Source organism: Marmota flaviventris, chromosome 3, assembly GCF_047511675.1.
Source record: "Marmota flaviventris isolate mMarFla1 chromosome 3, mMarFla1.hap1, whole genome shotgun sequence".
In the NCBI taxonomy this organism is placed as follows: Eukaryota; Metazoa; Chordata; class Mammalia; order Rodentia; family Sciuridae; genus Marmota; species Marmota flaviventris.
Window position 1 is genome coordinate 112,503,686 of NC_092500.1, and position 18,273 is coordinate 112,521,958.

The window sequence follows — 18,273 nt, forward strand, 5'->3', positions numbered from 1 at the left end:
GATCTAAGGCAAACCAATGTGAAACATAGAGGAGAACTTTGTGGACACTCAGCTTGACACACATGGCTTGTCAGCTGCCTTGGCTGATGGAAGCTCTGGTCCATTATTCCTGGCCTTGGACCTGGTTAGGGTGTCCTCTGCTAGTGACAGGGGCTCCCTTTTCCTCACCTATTTGCCTCAGTAGCCATCCTCTTTCCCCAGTGATGTGCATACAATCCTCTTTTTTTCTAGTTCATCTGTCTCTGTTCATGCATCTTTCTAGTTCTTTGACTAAATGGTGGAGAAAGAAATGGCATGTGTGGGTGGCAATGTGTGGACCCCAAAATTGCACAAGAATCTGGATGCAGGGAAAAGTATATGTAGCAGCCACCTTTATGGAAGTCTGTGAGAAGACACTAGAGGAATGCCAACTAACAGACACAATGTCTGTATTCTTAAGTGATATCCATTGGTCCAAACACTACTGTCCCTAATTTTTTAAAGACAGAGTAAACAGATATATAATTTGTTGATGGGATTGCTAATTAGTGTTTCTTGTCTGGAAGGCAATATAGAGCTTCCTCAAAAAATAGGAAGGAACAACCATATCAACCAGCTCTCCCACTCTTTGATGTATAACCAAAGGAGCTAAAATCAGCATACTGCAGGGTTCAAGCACAACATATTTATAGGACTACTCCCATTAGTTAGCTATGGAACCAACCTAGGTTCCTGTGAACAAACCAATTGATAAGGAAAATGTGATATAAATGTGTATATATACACACACACAGCCATTATACATACTATGGATTATTACTCAGTCATAAATAAGAATGAAACTATGGCATTTGGCAGTAAATGGTTGGAACTGGAGATCATCTTGCTAAGTGAAAAAAGCTGAACCTTAAGTTGGTTCACAAGCTGAACCAAAGTAAGGAGAAAACAGAAGAAAAGAAAAATTGTGTGTGGGGGCGTGTTCCATGAAAATAGAAGAGACATCAGTGGAACAGAGGATGAGGACTGAGGGGAGGGAAGAGGAATGAGAGAAGAGAAGAACAGTGGAATGAATCTGACCAAACTTACTATGTACATATATGAATACTCCACAGTGAATATCACTTTCATTCATATCCATAAAGTACTAAAAATAAATAAACCAAAGAAACATCAATAAAATACAGGAAAGGGATCATAGGAGAGAAGGAGTATAAGAAAAGCAAAATACTTTGAACTGAATTGGCATAAGTTATATTCCATGGTTTTGCAGTTACATCAAGTGAACAATTCCTCATGCTCTTTCCTGTGGCCTGCCTTCCACCTTTGTCCATGCTACACCTCCACATCCCCAGGGTGCTGTGAATCTGATCTCCATGACTACAGATGTGTCAATACTTTTTTAAATGTATGAGTATAAATGAAGTGATCTGTTTGTCTTCCTTCAACAACCATGATTTTGAGAGGAAGAAATGTTTTTGTTTGCGTCAGTGACCCATGTGTGTGTTTTTCTGTATAGTATTCCATTGTAGGAGTGTACCATGGGAAGTTTTTCACTGAGCTATTCGTGGATATCTATATTGTAGTTTTCAGTTAGTAAATGTAAAGCAAGTGTGAATGTCTCTTGAAAAATATTATAAGAATATACAAAGGAATAGAAGGGCTATGTCATAAGCTAGAAGTAGGTTTTAATTTTAAGTGGCTGGATTTTCTGCTCTCAGAGGGATTGTACCAAACCACTAATGGTGCAGAAGTATTTTATTTCCTACACTTTCTCACCAACATTTTGTATAGTCAGACATTTAAGTTTTAGCCCTTCAACTGCTATGCTGTTTTGTCTTCTTGTGGTCTCAAATTTTATTATGATAATAATTTCATTATGATAAGTAATTTTTCATGTGATTATTTGATGTGTGTATAACTTTCTTAATGATATCTCTTTTGAAATTATTTTGCCACTGCTTTCTATTTTATTTTAATTTTCTAACATTTGGGCTTGGATTATTTCATATGGCATAGAACAAATTTTTATATGATTTGCAAACATTTCTATCAATCTTTTTACTGCTCTTTCATTCTTATAGAGATATCTTCAAATATCTCTTTGTCATCTCAGATGTCATTTTTGCTCCTTTCTTGTTCTTGTGATGATACTGTCTATAGGTAATCTTCATCTCACCCGAGAGCAAAAGGACTTTGTCCCACATTTAGACCCATAGAAATTTTGTAGATGTATGTTTTGAATTTGGGCTCTATCAAGTAGGAGACAAATCCCTATATTTTGAGAATGGTTCTCTAAATACCATCCCAATATGCTACCTGTGCACAGAAACTCTTCTCAAAAACTCTCCCCTTTCTCCACTGAACTTCCTTTGTACCATTCTTCAAAACCAGTTGTCCCTCTATGTTTGACTCTGTAACTATACTTTTCCACTGACCTATTATGAATGATTCTTAATCATAAAAAAATTTTCTCCCTGACTGCAGTTCATTACTTATGGACATTGGCTCATAGCATTATGGCATAAAATTTTACCACACATACCTAGATATATCCGAAATGCATTTTTATATAAAATGCATTTTATAGGTCTCACTGGGATTAGTTCCAAAAGACATTTTAAATATTAAAATATAAAACTTGCATATTATACAACCTAATAAGCTCCAAAACTTTCATGTTAATATATCCTAAAAAAAAGAAATTGTTTGGAATAGATGACATGTGCAATATTGATCACAACTCACACACACAAATGCATTAGAAATCCCCAACAACAGAGTACATCAAGCAAAACAAAACAAAACAAAAAAAATCAGACCTTGAAGGCAGCTCTCTTGAGACAAAGAAGAGAAACAAAATAGAAAACATGAGGGAACATTTGAGCTCTTTGTACACCATTAAATGCACAAATGTTCACATTTTCAGAACACCTGAATATGAAGAGAGTCAAGGTGAGGACATAGAAAACCCATTCATTGAAGTCATAGCAAAAAAAAAAAAAAAAAAAAAAAAAAAAAAAAAAAAGAAAAACAAAAACAAAAAACCTCTCCTCATCTTGGGAAAGATGTGAACATCCATGTACAGGAAGCATATAAGACCCCATATAGGCACTGCCTGAAGAGAAATTCACCATGCTGTATGATCCCCAAAAGTATAAGCCAGAGAAAGAGATACAAAATCTACATGAAAAAGGCACTAAGTTGAGTTCAAGCTCTTGTCCTGGAGCAGTGGAGCAGTGGTCTGGGAGGTCTTGCAAGTTCCTGAGATGTTCCCAAGCCATATCTCCTAGTGTCTCAGAGTAAACTGTTCAGCATCTCTATAGTGACTGTAATGCTTTGACAATCACATCTTCCTGAGACCCAGTTTTACTCTGACTTTTCTTTCCAAACTCCATTTACCCTCTCATTTCTACTCATGATCACAGTAAACCTGGAAAAAGTTTGGTGGCCATATCCATACAATAGGCTGAATCCTGGGCTGCCTTGAATTTCCTCTAGCAGAATAATGAGCACATCACCTCTAAATTCAGCCACACAAACAGTGACAGAACATGTGCAAAATATAGATAATCTCTATGCCAGAATGTAACATAAATGGCCTCCTTTTGCAATGGTGTCCTCCTCTGCTGCAATCTCAGGAGCACAGCCTTTCCTATGGAAAATACTATCACCATACTGGTCTTCTGCACCTCCACCAGAGTCACCCAATAAATTCCACTTGCAATGTTCAATTCTTTCCCACCTTGCATCTCTAAAAGTTTCAAAATTCCTACCTCAAATACCCCAAATCACCAGAAGCTCCTGAACAATGTGGTCACACTCACAAAAACAAGGATCTTCCCTTGGGGTACTAATTTCTGTTGTAGTCAGCTTTTTTCCATCATCACCAAAAGATCTGACAAGATTAGAGGAGGAAAATTTTATTTGGCTCACAGTTTCAGAGGTCAGTCCATAGATAACTGACCCCACAACTCTGGACCCAAAATGAGGCAAAACATAATAGTGAACAGAAGAGTGTGGTAGAAGTTCCCAGTTCAATACTTGGCCACCAGGAAGGAGAGAGAGAGCAAAGTCACCAATCCCCAAAATTTAAACCCCAAAGCCATCCCCCCAGTCACCTATTTTTTTTCTAACCTACTCTTTTCTGCCTACAATTACCCACCCTGCTAATCCATATCAGTGGATTAATGAACAGATTAGCTTAAGTCTCTCATACCCCAATTCATTTACATCAAAACTTTCTTGCATTGTCTCACATATGAGCTTCTGGTGGACACCTCATTTTGAAATTATAACACCTGATATTGGACTTATTCAAATGTGGTTTGTCCTGTGATGACAAGATTCCACGGAACCCAGACTGAGAGCAATGAGAACGGTCCCTGGAGTGACACTATAAGATCACAGTCTAATGGAATGTGACTGGATAAACTGAGATTCGGTTTTCAACAGATGGTTTGATGTTTCATTTTTGCTGGATTCCTTGGTTACTCCATATCCATATAGACAGTTCAGCCTGAATGTATTTGATAATGAAGAATAACTGGGAAAAACACAATTCTGACTTTGTCACCCACATTGGCTTCTTACACTGTGGACCAGTACAGGGACATGCTCTCCTAGGGGCCTCATAGGGGCTGGTAGTCTGGGTAGTCTGGTGTCCCTGCTGCCTGATGCATCACTGCCACCTGATGCATCATACCTCCACCCAGGTATGACCTATGCTAGACCCTGTGCTGCAGTGACCTATGTGCTCCCCCTTGAGAGGACAAAAGTGAGGAAGCAGGCTAAAGATGAAAGGAGAGGCCACAGGCCCCAGCCCCTCAGGAATTATGGGAAAGGGAGGGATGGGTGTCTGTTTAGGTCACTGTCAAATATTTGGGCTTATATTTTTTTCATATGGCATAGATCAAATTTTTGTACATTTTGCAAACATTTCTATCAATCTTTGCTCAACAGTCAGTCACAGTGATCCATAGGCTCAACTGACAGTTGCCAATAACCCCAACACATAGACAGGTAGTCAAGGTCACCCCTTTGGATCCCTAGTATGATTGGATTGTGGCAGTTGCTGCCACTCCTGCATTCCTGATAGGACACTTGCCCACAGCTTTGAGACTATTTATCTATGATGTCTGTGAAAAGCTTGCCCTACCACATCACTGCTGCTGCTTCTACTAGGCCATGATTAGGTCCTTTCAGGTGTCTTGGTTTCCCAGAGGACTCTGCTTGGCCTCTTCAATAGTCATGGGCACTGAGGACATTTGCTAGACCACAAGTATTCTATATGTCCCCACCCAAGTATTTCTGATGTCCACACTCTTTGAGAAACTCATCTCCCACGTATGACAGCCAAGATGAGGGAGCCTAATAAGCCTGTGCAGACTGCCATGAGAGTGCAAATGGGGTTCAGCAGGCTGGTGCCTGGCTACCTTCCTGCACCCACCCTATTGTCTATAAATGAACAATGACTTTTATGCTTATTGTGCTAGTCCGACACCTCTGTCCCTTGCACTGCTCACTTTTGCTACAGCATAGGCCCCAAGAAAGCCTCTTGCAGATGGTTTGATTATCTATTCATCAGTTCTCTCTTGGAGAGAGAGAGCTGATCTGCTTTCACCATGAACGGGTGAAAACAAGGAAACACTGGCCACAGAACATCTCATTGTCAACTCCAGACCCACTACTTGAGCTTTTGCCCTCAGTGGAATGCTCTTTGAAGGCTCCCACAGCTCCACTGGAGGTTTTCAGCTGGTGCAGAAGAGCAGAGCAGGGGACCCAACCCTGTGAATAACCCTGTTTCAGCCATAGTTGATCCTACTTTTACTCTATCACTGGGGCCAAAACACACAGAAAACCCACATTTCAGTTTGATCACCCAATCCCACTACAGCAAGGGTGTCTCCAGGGTGTATCATCTAAATAAATGGTTCATTAATAAAAAGAGTCCATGAGATGAGCCAACTGACCTATTTCGTATTTACACCACAGGAATATTATGTATGTACTGTGTTGCACGTGGAATACAAGACAAGAATGAGAAATGTACACAAGGTCCCCCTTCCCCACAGCTTTGCTTTCCATGGCTTCAGTTACCTGTGATCAGCAGAGATACAAAAATGTTATCTGTCTTAGAGAGAAAGACTACATTCAGATTAATTTTTTTGTGTATTATTATTACTGTGTGATTTCACTATTAGTTATTGCTGCTAATCTCTTCCTGGGCCTGCTTTAGAAGCTGAACTTTATGTTGGACACAGTGGTGCATGCCTGTAATCCCAGAAATTCAGGAGGCTGAGGGAGGAGTATTGTGAGTTCAAATCTTGCCTCAGCAAAAGTGAGGTGCTAAGCAACTCAGTGAGACATTGTCTATAAATAAAATGAGGGCTGGGGATGTGGCTCTGTGGTTGAATGTACCTGAGTTCAATCCCTGGCACCAAATAAAGAAATTAATTAAATTAAATTAAAGAAAGAAATTGAGCATTATCATATGAGTACTTGACAACAAGGTCATAGTCACTATGAAAAAGAAATATAGAGCTCAGCACACTGGGAATATAAAGCCCTATTCTAAACTTTCACTGCAAAGTCCCAAATCAAATGATCTATTCAGGAAGCAAATTCCTTGCCACACTCCTGAGTTATGTAGGTACTGAGAGATTTTCATGTCAGACTTTTGGATGTCTCAACCACAGAGAAATTCAGATTTAGTGGCTCTGTGTTTGATTCTCTAAGTGTGGTTCACAGCCTGCAGTATCCTGAATGACTTACCCAGTTTAGACTCTTTTCCCTACCAGTAACCTCAGGCAATCACAGCACTCTAAGTGTGGAGAATCCCCTGTCTAAACCACTCCAAGACATCCGCATTTATGTTCAAGATCACATGGTGATACTATGTGTTATCAGGCCTGAGAACCATCAATGACACCACAACATCAAAATTTCAGGAGCCAGGCTATACCTAGACCCCATAAGGAATACACAGTCAAATGCCCAGGTGATTTTTCATGGACCTGTGGGGGCAAGATGACAGGTTATACAGATGCCCCACCTTGGAACTTCTGCAATGTTGGGTTCACCTGCAAAGCAACTTGTACCTTAGCCTCTCTTTCCTCCATCTTGGAAACTAGCCCTTCCAACTGCATACTGGCAATGATATCCTTTTTCCTAGAGATCACAGGTCAGAGGAGACACCAGAATACCTACCCACCAAAATCCTTCTGCAGGGAATGAGGCAGTAGATGCGTCCACACTTCAGACACATGGGTATTTAAAGATATTTAAGGCAGACAGGACATCTGCATACTTTTTGGAAGAGTTTAGCCTATCCTTTTTGGGGTCAAATGCACATGAAAGGAAATTCCCATGAACTCATTGACCATTAATTTAAAAATACAGGACTTTTTGTATGCAGAGCTACTGTGTTGCAAGTTTGTCTTTACCAGAAAGACACCATCAGAGCATCTCCCTGTTTTCAGAGATTTAATATTGTATTTGGAAAAAAGTCATAGATGGTTAGTATGCTTTGAACTGAGCAAGAGAAATGGCCTCTGCTCCTGGAGTCTCTCAATCTGTGCAAATACATGTGCCCAGATATGACCTGGTGAAATCTATGTCAGAAACAGTGAAGGTGTATTGTCATCTCACCATGCACAAGGGATCCCTAGCAACAATCATGGATGCAAATAAGAGATCTGGTCTGTAGTCCCTGAACTGCATGCCACACTCTCTTCCTACCACTCTTAGAGTGTGTGATTCAGGATGATAATTAGTGAGTAGTCTGGCAGCACTTGTTGATTCAACCATTTACCAATTTCCTATGAGGTACATACACTGCTCTTTTCTTAACTGAGACAATTTCTTGCTGAATTGCTAAATTCCAAAGCCTGGCTTCAAACTTGCAATCCTTCTGCTTGTTTCCCCAGTAGCGGAGATTACATGCATGTACCAACCTGCCCAAAATTACTTTTTACTTTTTCAAAACTGAGGATAGAACATAGGGACACTTTACCAGTGTCCTTTATCCCTGGCCCTTTTTATTGGTTATTTTCAGACACGTTCTTGCTAAATTGCCTGCATCTGACCTCAAATTTATTCTCCTCCTCCCTCAGCCTCGCAAATAGCTGGGATAATAGGAGTGCACACCACCCCGCCTGGCTCATGTAACTTATAACTGACAAAAACTGCTAAAAACATAATTTTGGACTTGGCATGCATATTTTCCTTGACTGGGGGCCTTCTCTGGGAGGCACTTTCCAAGGTCTGCTTACTGCATGTGAATCTTGTGGCCCACTGTGACCTCCATCACTGTGGCCCAGTAACAAAACAGTCACCCCTGCCTTGCAGCCAACAACACCAATGCCACCTGTGTGATCTCCCCTAGGAACCACTTCATGATGACATCACAGTCTTCAAGGGGCAAACCTCTTCCTCAGTTCCCTACACATTTACAGAGGAAGTGAAGAAGTGTGGTGTTACCCTAAGAGTAAGCATATGTGAAGTCACTGAGGACATTCCTCTTGTGGAGAAAGAAGGCATTCATGGGCTTGATTGAACTTTTGTGGATATTTCACCACCCTCCAGCCAGATCAGTTTTGACCTGTTAAGTTTGAAAAATTTTCAAACACAACATTGTTGTTTCATTACTGCTGGTTGCAGTTGAGCCTTAGAGAGCTCCAGTACTGGGTGCTCTAGCATTAATTGATGGTGGAGTGAAGTATGGAAGATGCAGCACCGTCCCTAAGACAAAGACAGTGTGGGACTTTAAACAGCAAGCAACTCTCATATTTGGAGAAACATGAAGTAAAAATTCAGCTGTGTTGCATTCAAATTCAGCTGTGCTTCAAAAACTTCAGTTGCACAGAAGCAATTGCTGCATTCAGTAAGTCATGGTACCTGATGCTACTGCCTTGGAAGTGTAACTTGAGATGGGGCCTAATTGGGTGTTAATGTTATCTGAAGTGTTGATGTCCTCGATGTATCTGAGGGAGCTTCCATAGGAGTATTGGAAAAAAGTTTCACCAGGCCAAAGATGGGCAGAATTTCTCCCTGTACGTTTTGGTGATGATCAACCGACTTAGACACAGGCAAAATATTCTTACTGTTCAGCAATTAAAATGTGTTATACTTTGGGTATGAGTTGTCCCCCAAAACTCATGTGAGACAATGTAGCAATGCTTACAGTGAAGTGATTAAATCATGAGAGCTATGTCCTAACAGGGCAATAATACCAATGGCTTAATCATTTGAGAGGACTAAGGTACTAGGTAGTAACTGCCAGCAGGTGATATGACTCAGGAGGATGGAGGTCACTGAGGGAATGCCCTTAGGAGTTATATTTTCTCCCTATGAGTTTGCTCTCTCTCTCTGCTTTCCTGCTGTTATGAATGGGGGAGCTTTCCTCTGACATGTCCTTCAACCATGATCTTCTACCTCTTCTCAGGCTCAAAGCAATGGCACCAACTGACCATGGACTGAATCCTCTGTAACTATGAAAATGACTTTTCCTCCTCTAAATTGTCTTTGTCAGGTATTTGGGTCACAGTAACAAAAAAAAATGACTACCACAAAAATTGCTTTTCTTTTTCTTTTTTATTTTTCAGATGACAAAATGACACTCATTTTATTTTTAAAACTCTGGTGGAATTGTTTTCCATATGACATCCCATTTTAAAAATTTAATGTAAACCAACCTGTGGGTTACTTGCACTATACAGAATTGAGCGGCATGTTTACAGATGTCTAGAAGATTCACAAATGCTATTCATTAGGTAGTAATTTTTGTTGCATTTTTTTTTCTAGCATGTATTCCACAGTAAAAGAAAGGGAACATATTGGTGTTCTTCTATAAAAATCTTAATAAATGGAAAATGGCAATTTTCCTGAGAGAAGATTTTTTTTCTTGAAATGGTTTTCTTAAACAATTGGGAATATAGAAAGGAGATGTAAATGTAAAAGAAGTATAACAATGTCTAAGTTAACATTTTTCTTTTACAGGATTGAAAGAACCATTAAGGTAAAAGGTTTTCATTCATTATAAAACCGCTCTTGAATCTTATGTAAATAATGTAACACAGATTTCTGCAAAGCAAATTGCACTTTTTAAAACACTATTATATACATGGGAGAGAAATATCTTATTTGCCACCCTGTGTTCAAATTCTAGCTTATATCACTCAGATCAGTCAGGCAAGATGAACTTGGAGAAACTTCAGTCACAGTGTATGTTAGAGTATCTATGCAATCTTGAAAACTGAGAAATATTTTCACAAAAGATCCAGGAACTCACTCAGTTTCCAAGATGTGTCCCAAGTGGCCTTCAATGGTTTTTCCATGAATGCTTGTGAAATCTGCATATGGAACAGGTATGTAGAAATTCTGGAATAACCAAAATCAATCAGAAGAACCACAAGATTTGAGGTTATACACATGAAACCTTGTTTTAAAGAATCTCTCTCCATCTTCCTTAGCAGACAAGCCCCTGTCCCATTCCCAGTTTCTGCAAGCAGTGCAGGAGCCAACCCAGAGGCAGGCTGGCTGGGGGTGACACTGGCTAGATGGAGCCATTCCTGTTTTACTGGCCCACCTCTAGAGAAGCCTCATCTTTTCTTACTCTTCAGCAAGTCTCCTGGGGAAACACATCTCTTTTAGAGTCAAAGGCAAGGAAATCACCTTGGAGCAATGTTCTGTTGGCGTTTGCTACTGTCAGGGCTACTGGACAAAATCAGTCATAAGAGGTGCAAGGCCTTCTTCAGTGGTGTTCCTCCTTCCTCCTGGCAGCAGGGGCTCAGGCCAGGGCCAGAGCATACCTGAAATCCTGTTGCTCTGAGGATGCAATACCAGCAAGCAAGGCCAGACTATGTAGAGCCCTCCCATCTTGACTGGAATACCTGAGCTTGCTGTTCTGGGGTTGGTGCCCCTCCTGCACCACCCATCACTGGGGCACCTGCACCTGAGGCTGTTGGATGCATTGGAGAAGAAATATTTTTGCTGCAATCCTCTTAGTTAGAAGAGGTAGAAGTTGGTGTCATAGGAATACAATTCTTATTAGCAGAGCAAGTCTTTGACTTATTTAGGTCTTTAGGTTTTGTTTCCTGATTGAACTCCTTTTTTCATAGCATGTGGTCAAGACACCCCATGAGTTTCAAGTAGATTCCAAAAATGGCACACATAGTTTCACCCTCAGGGCTTCTTTTGTTCTTGGTGTGCCAGATGGCACAGGACAGTGGAAGCCTCCATAACAAAGGTATGTGCTTCTGGCTGATGAGGGGCTAGCTGAGGCCATTCAGCTTGTTGTAAAAGCCACAGGCTTTGCACAAGTTAGGAAAGTGTCCTCCAGTTGCCACAGCAGCATCTGGATGAAGCCACAATTCACACACTAGGGGCTCTCTGCCACATTCTCCAGCAGGTCTGTGCTGGGCACCCCAGGTGCCAGGAGTAGGATTCTATGTGGCCAGGCAGATATCAGTGGTGCAGCCATGTAGGGCAAGTATGGACTCAGTGTTGGTGGTGTTGATGGTGGTATGTCTGGTTCAGGGGCCCACCAAAGACACTGAGCTGTACTTGTGCTCCTGGCTGCTCATAGGCACCAGAATGCACCTGCCACTTCCTCCTATACTATGCCATGGGGTAGCCCCCAGGATCCCATTCTGTGCCATTGGCCATGGCAATGGCTCCACTAATAGGGGAAGCACCAAGGTGTGCACCTCAGCCTAGCCAGGGAAGTCAGGCTCTGTGGCCCAACCACTGGATACACTGCTTCTTCTGCCTTATGGGGGACTGTGCACTGAGGCTTGGGGACAATCAGGGTCCCCATTGAAGACAGGCTAGACAGCATGGAACACACATGGATGCTAGGCACGCAGACCAGGAACTGGCCATCTCCATAGCACCAGCTACTGTGGCTGCAGAATGTAGGAAGAGACAGGTACACCCTGGAAAGCTGCAAATCCCTAGCTGGAGATAACAGCGTACTTGTGGGTATATGCTCACTCACGCACTCAACCACCACCACTACCCAGCTCGGGGCGCCTCCAGCAGCAGGCCAGTTGGGGTGGACTGCGGCATTCAGTCCCCAACAACCAGCACCACTGGGACCAATGGTCAGAAGGACGCAGATGGCCATGAGAAGTCCCTGCCTGCTGTAGCTACTAGCAGCGCCTCCTGCAGGCCACCCACCTGCCACCCTCCGCATGGCCTGGAGCTCTTGCCCTGCAGCCAGCTTCTCAGTGGGCAGAAGGCACCCTACGTTCTGGGGGCGGCCACCAACTTTGTGCAGCAGCCACCAGCGCCTTTGCACACCTCCTAGCTTCGGGCTGAACACGCAGCCAGAGCCGCGCCCTCCATGCCACAAGCAGCCCAGGCAGGGGTACAGGGCGGCCCCAGCAGCGCCGCTATCCTGCTGGGGACCAGCCTCCTCGGGTACCTCAGTGGGATCTGGCAAGGCAGAAGACCATGGTAGACAGTGCATGTATTGCCAGCGAGGTCTGTACCAGTTTCTAGGGCCTCAGGTCAGTAGGCAACATAGCCAGCAGTGCACCGGCCATCCTGCCAAGGCGAGCACTGGACATTGCACCTCTTTCAAGAATTTTAAAGTTCTCCTTGAAGAGATGATTGATATAATAGAAGCAGATGGAGATACAAGGAAGCCAAATGATCATGAATCATTGAAAGAGAACAGTGGGGAGTTGACAAGACTCTACAATGGGCAGGAGGAGTGGTAAGATGCTGTCATTGAATTGTACAGTGCATTTATTATGTATTGACCCATTAGTGAATTCACCATCCCACGTTGGTTAGCAGGGTTTTAGCTGGATAAGCCAAGGCTCTGCTTCTCATGCCTACTGATCCATGCCTTTACTTTTCTTTGTCCACCACAGATCACGTCCCAAGCAACTCTATCTCTGGGTGTTTTTCAATCACCTCCAACCACTCCAGCCCTGTGTCTGTACACTGCTGCCTGAGAAATCTGCAACCAGACCCAAGTACTGACACTTACTTTATGTTCTTGTAGACCATCCTGTGGATCTTACTGAAGAGCTTCCAAATCAGAGGCATAGATTCCCCAAACTACCATCTGATTGCACAGAACCCAGGGAAGGACTGACAACATGGAAGTCAAGGCAGAAGGTGCTGTTCACATAGCATGGACTCAGAGGTAGGAGAAATGGCAAAGGCACCCAGTAGCCACACCGTGTTTATGTTTCTGTTTTGTATGGTTGGATCCTAGAGAGCATTTTTGTCTTCAGAAGTGAATGGGATGACCCACTAGACAGTCACACACTGAAGGTAGGACACTAAGGGATAAGGTCTCTATAACTGCTGGAGGACACTGCTGCTTTTGAACCTGGGGAAGGAGTTTTGAATCCAAAAATATGTCTGAATGCAGTTCTCTTTATCTTTTTTATATCTTAATGACCTTGTGTCATGAGATCTGATTCCATGGCCTTTGAGTGTGCTGTGTTTGTAACCACCTTTCCTAGCTCTACATGGAAAGTTGACCTTTTGCAGTAGATGAGCTCACTATCCCGTTGTCACCCAAACATCTAGATTTGGGCTCTGATTGGCGATGACCTCTTGGACAACAAGCCCAGAAGATCTTATTTGGAATTATATTTACTTCTGCCTAGACTCTTTCTGCTCTGCAACAAATTACCTGGGGATGGTCATTTAAGAAGAAGAGAAATTCCTTCTTCACAGCCCTGGAGACCATGGAGTAACAGATCCAGGTGCTGAGCATTGGACTGCTGAGGGCATTTTTGCTGTGTCTGCACATGGCAGAAGGCAGGAGGACAGGACACTGGTTTGGGGGTGGAATTCTCACAGGCACCACCTGCAGCCAGGAGACAAACTTCTTCTGTCATTTGCCAGGTGGAGGGAGAGCAGTGCACCCACTCTCTGCAGGTTCAGGATGTGCAGCAGCATCACCTTCTCTTCCTCACTGTCAACATCAGGGCATAGCGAGGACTGGATAGTTCAGGAATGTTTTGTCTGGGATGAGTTTGTGTGCCCCACCATTGTGGGGAGATGAGGGGAGAATAAAAACCTCCTGCACCAGAATCCAGTTTAATAGGAAGAAGGTGATGAAAGGATACTAAGAGGGGAAGTGTGAGATTCAGGGGGTGGATGCAGAGTAAGACAAATAGGTGCCTGTGTTCTAAAGTGCTTGGCTCACTTTTTTGGGAGTTGACATAGGAAGAAACTGGACACACTGAAGGGAGCTCTGCAGAGGCTGCTACTGTGTGAGCTCACAAGTGGAGACAAGAGGATGGGACAATCTACGAATTTCATTTAAGCAGCCCCAGAACACTCTCCCAGGGAATCCATCACCACTCCATAGCTGCTCCTCCTGCTGCCAGGCTGAGGCTCCATGTCTCCTTTATCCAGATTAAGAGGCTGCAGGTGCTTCTGGGACCAGAGTGTGTGACTCAGAGGGGGCTGCCCACTGTGTCCCTGATAGAGATGCCATTAGAGAGTTTCAATCTCTTACTCTGCAGGGACTGACAACCATCTGCCTTTCCATCCCCCAACTCATCAGGGCCCTGGTCAGTGAATCACTAGGTGTGAAAGGACTGAGAAAAACCTGGCCTTCAGAGTATCCCAGGCTCCTCATGCAGGCAGGACCACCCACTGCACCCAGATTTGCAGCCCTGTGGGCAAGCAGTCCTGGCCTCAAGCAGGGGCACTGTGGCTTCAAGGATGAGTGGGACACATCCCAGTCCTGGAATCCCACAGCTGCTGAGAATTCCCTTATGACCTGGGTGACACCCTGTCACCATTTCTCAATCTGAGGACTGATGGAGTTGGTGTTTATAGATATGTAATATATCATGTTTTGCACATATGACACATTCAATCAAATCCAATACCTATTCAGTTAAATGCAGTGCTAACATGGAAAGGTTAAAGGAACAGGATTGTATGTTACTTACCTTCCTTTTTCCCCCTTTTGTGACTGAAAATTAAATAATATATAGTCAGTTTTTTTGTTTTTCTAATTTGTTCTAATTAGTTATACTTGAGAATAGAATGCATTTTGACACATCATACATAAATGGAATATAACTCCTCATTCTTCTGGTTGTACAAGAATCAGAATAACACTGGTCATGTAATCATATATGCACATAGGGTAAAAATGTCTGATTCACTCTATTATCCTTCCTATGCCCATACCTCCTTCCCTCCCTTCACTCTCCTCTCTCTAATCCAAAGTTGTGAGTTAACATCTGCATATCAGAGAAAACACTGGGCCTTTTGTTTTTTGGGGATTGTCTTATGTTGCTTAGCATAATATTCTCCAGCTCCTTCCATTTTCCAGAAAAAGCCATAATTTCCCTCATCTTTAAGGTTGAGTAATATTCCATTGTGTATCCATAGCAGTTATTTTTTATCCATTCATCTGTTGAAGGGCACCTAGGTTCATTCCACAGTTTAGCTATAGTGAATTGATAAACTTAGATGTGGCTGCATTACTGTATTATACTGATTTTAAGTGCTTTGAGTATAAACCTAGGAGTGGGATAACTGGGTCAAATGGTGGCTCCCTTCCAAGTTTTCTGAGGAATATCCATACTGTGGTTGCACTGATTTGCAGTCCCACTAGCAATGTATGAGTGTACATTTTTCCCACATCCTCACCAACATTTACTGTTGCTTGTATTCTTGATAATTGCCATTCTGACTGGAATGAGATGAAATATTAGAGTAGTTGTGATTTGCATTTCTCTAATTGCTAGAGATGTTAAACATTTTCCCCTAAGATTGTTGATTGATTGTATTTCTTCTTAGTGAAGTTTCTGTTCTGTTCCTTAGCCCATTTATTAATTGAGTTATTTATTTTTGGTGTTAGGTTTTTTGAGTTCTTTATATATTCTGGAATTTAATGCTCTATCTGAGGTGCATGTGGTAAAGATTTTCTCCTATTCTGTAGGCTCCCTCTTCATGTTATTGTTTCTTTTACTAAGGAGAAGGTTTAGTTTGAATCCATCCCATTTACTGACTCTTGATTGTACTTCTTGCACTTTAGGTCTTGTTAGTGAAGTCATTTCCCCAGCCAATATGAGACTACTTCTTTTTCTATTGGGCTCAGGGTCTCTGTTCTAGTGCTTAAATCTTCATCCACTTTGAGTTGAGTTTCAAGCAGGGTGAGAGATAAGGGTTTAATTTCATTTTTTACTTATGGATTTTCAGTATGTCCAGCACCATTTGTTGAAGAGGCTATCTTTTCTCCAATGAATGTCATGTGTATGAAGTAAGATTCCTTACTACACAGGAGCTAGCCAATGCAAATGCAGGTAAATTTGCAGAAGAATTTAAGAGGTTTGGAGTTACACTAAGAGAAAGAGTATGTGAACCCACTCTAGACACTTCTCTTGTGAAGAAAGAAGGCATCCATATGCTTAATTGGCATTTTTATGATTTTGCACCACCTTCTAAACAGATTGTTTTGATCTGTTAAGTCTTTGAAAAATTAACTTTCATGCGGCACCTGGCTGTTTCATTGCTGTCTGTGGCTCTGGGGGACTTTGGAAGCTCTAGTGCTGGTTTTTCTAGCATTAATTGAAGGGGCACTGCAGTGTGAAGATGCAGCCCAAAGCAGTGTGAGGCTTTTAACAGCAAACAACTCTTGTATTTAGAGAAGCATCATTTAAAAATGCAGCTGCACATCAAAGACTCCAGTGGGCACAGGAACAACTGCTACATTCAGTAAGTCCTGGTACTGGTACCTGATGCTACTGCCTTGGAAGTGGTACTTGACATGGGACCTAATTGGGTGTATTTATTAGCCAGCATATTGCTGTGGTGATTCAGTCTGAAGGAGCTTTAGTACAAGTATTAAAAAGCAGTTTCACCAGGCCACAGGATGGACAGAATTACAGCATCTATGTTTTGGTGTGAGTTGTCCCCCAAAGCTCATGGGAGACAATGCAGAGATGCTCATAGTGAACTGATTAGATTATGGGTGCTGTGACCTAACAGTGAGCTAATCGTGATGGCTTTGACAGGATGATTTTAGAGGACTAAGGTACTGGGTGGTAACTGCCAGCAGGTGAAGTGAGTCAGCAGGAAGGAGGTCCATGGGAGCATGCCCTTATGGGTTATAGTTTTTCTCCGAGAGCTTGCTCTGTCTCTCTGCACTCCTGCTGTCATGGGACAGGGTAGCTTTCCTCTGTCATGTGTGTTGGCCACGACATTCTGCCTCTGCTCAGGCCCAGAACAATGGTGCCAACTGACCATGGACAGAAACCTCTGATATTGTGAAAATATGTTTTCCTCCTCTAAGATGTTCTTGTTAGGTATTTTGGTAACAATGACAAAAATGTGACTACCACAGAAAATATTGCATATTATTTTTTACAGAAGACAAAACAATATCCCTTTATTTTTAAAATTCTAGTTATATAGTTTTCCATATGACATTCCATTTTTCAAAATTAATGTAAGCCAACCTGTGGGGTAGTCCAGTATACAGACTTTATCAGAGAGTTTAAAGATGCTTAGAATATCTACAAATGCTCTTCATTATGTAGTAAAGTTTTGTTATTATTTTTCCAGCACTTATTCCACAGTAAAGGAAAGAGCATATATTAGTGTTCTTGTCTAAAAATTCATAACAAATGGGAAAAGGCAATTTATTCTGAAAGAAGATTTTCTTGAAATAGCTTCCTTAAACAATTGGGAATACAGAAAGGAGATGTAAACGTAAAAGAAGCATAAGAAGGTCTAAGTTCACATTTTTCTTTTAAATTATTTTAAGTACCATTATGTTGAAATATTTACATTCATTATAAAAATGATTTTCAATGTTATGTAAATGACTTAACTCTGATTGTTGCTATGCAAATTGAACTTTCTTTAAAAAATATTGTATACATGGAAGAATAATATCTGGTTTACTAACCTGTGTACAAATTCCAATTGACCTCAGATCAGTCAGGCAAGATGAACTTTTCTAAATTTTTTATTTATATATGACAGTGGAATGTGGTACAGCACAATTTTTCAAATCTCTGGTTGTATACAAAGTACATTCACACCAATTTGTGTCTTCATACCTGTAATTTGGATAATAATGATCATCACATTCCAGCATCATTAATTACCCCCATACCCCCTCCCTTCCTCTTCCACCCCCCCCAGCCCTATCTAGAGTTCACCTATTCCTCCCATGCTCCCCCTCCCATCCCACTATGAATCAGCCTCCTTATATCAAAGAAAACATTCCACATTTTGCTTCTTGCAAAATACTCTTCTTCCATGATAGTCTGTCTCACCTCATGACCAGACCAATGG

At 42.0% G+C, this 18,273-nt stretch overlaps 1 pseudogene; it reads right to left on the reverse strand.

The window, feature by feature from the left end:
- The window catches only part of LOC114095838 (neurofilament light polypeptide pseudogene), a 34,767-nt pseudogene extending 22,319 nt beyond the window's left edge, over window positions 1-12,448 (reverse strand).
- Window positions 12,449-18,273: the final 5,825 nt, after the last annotated feature.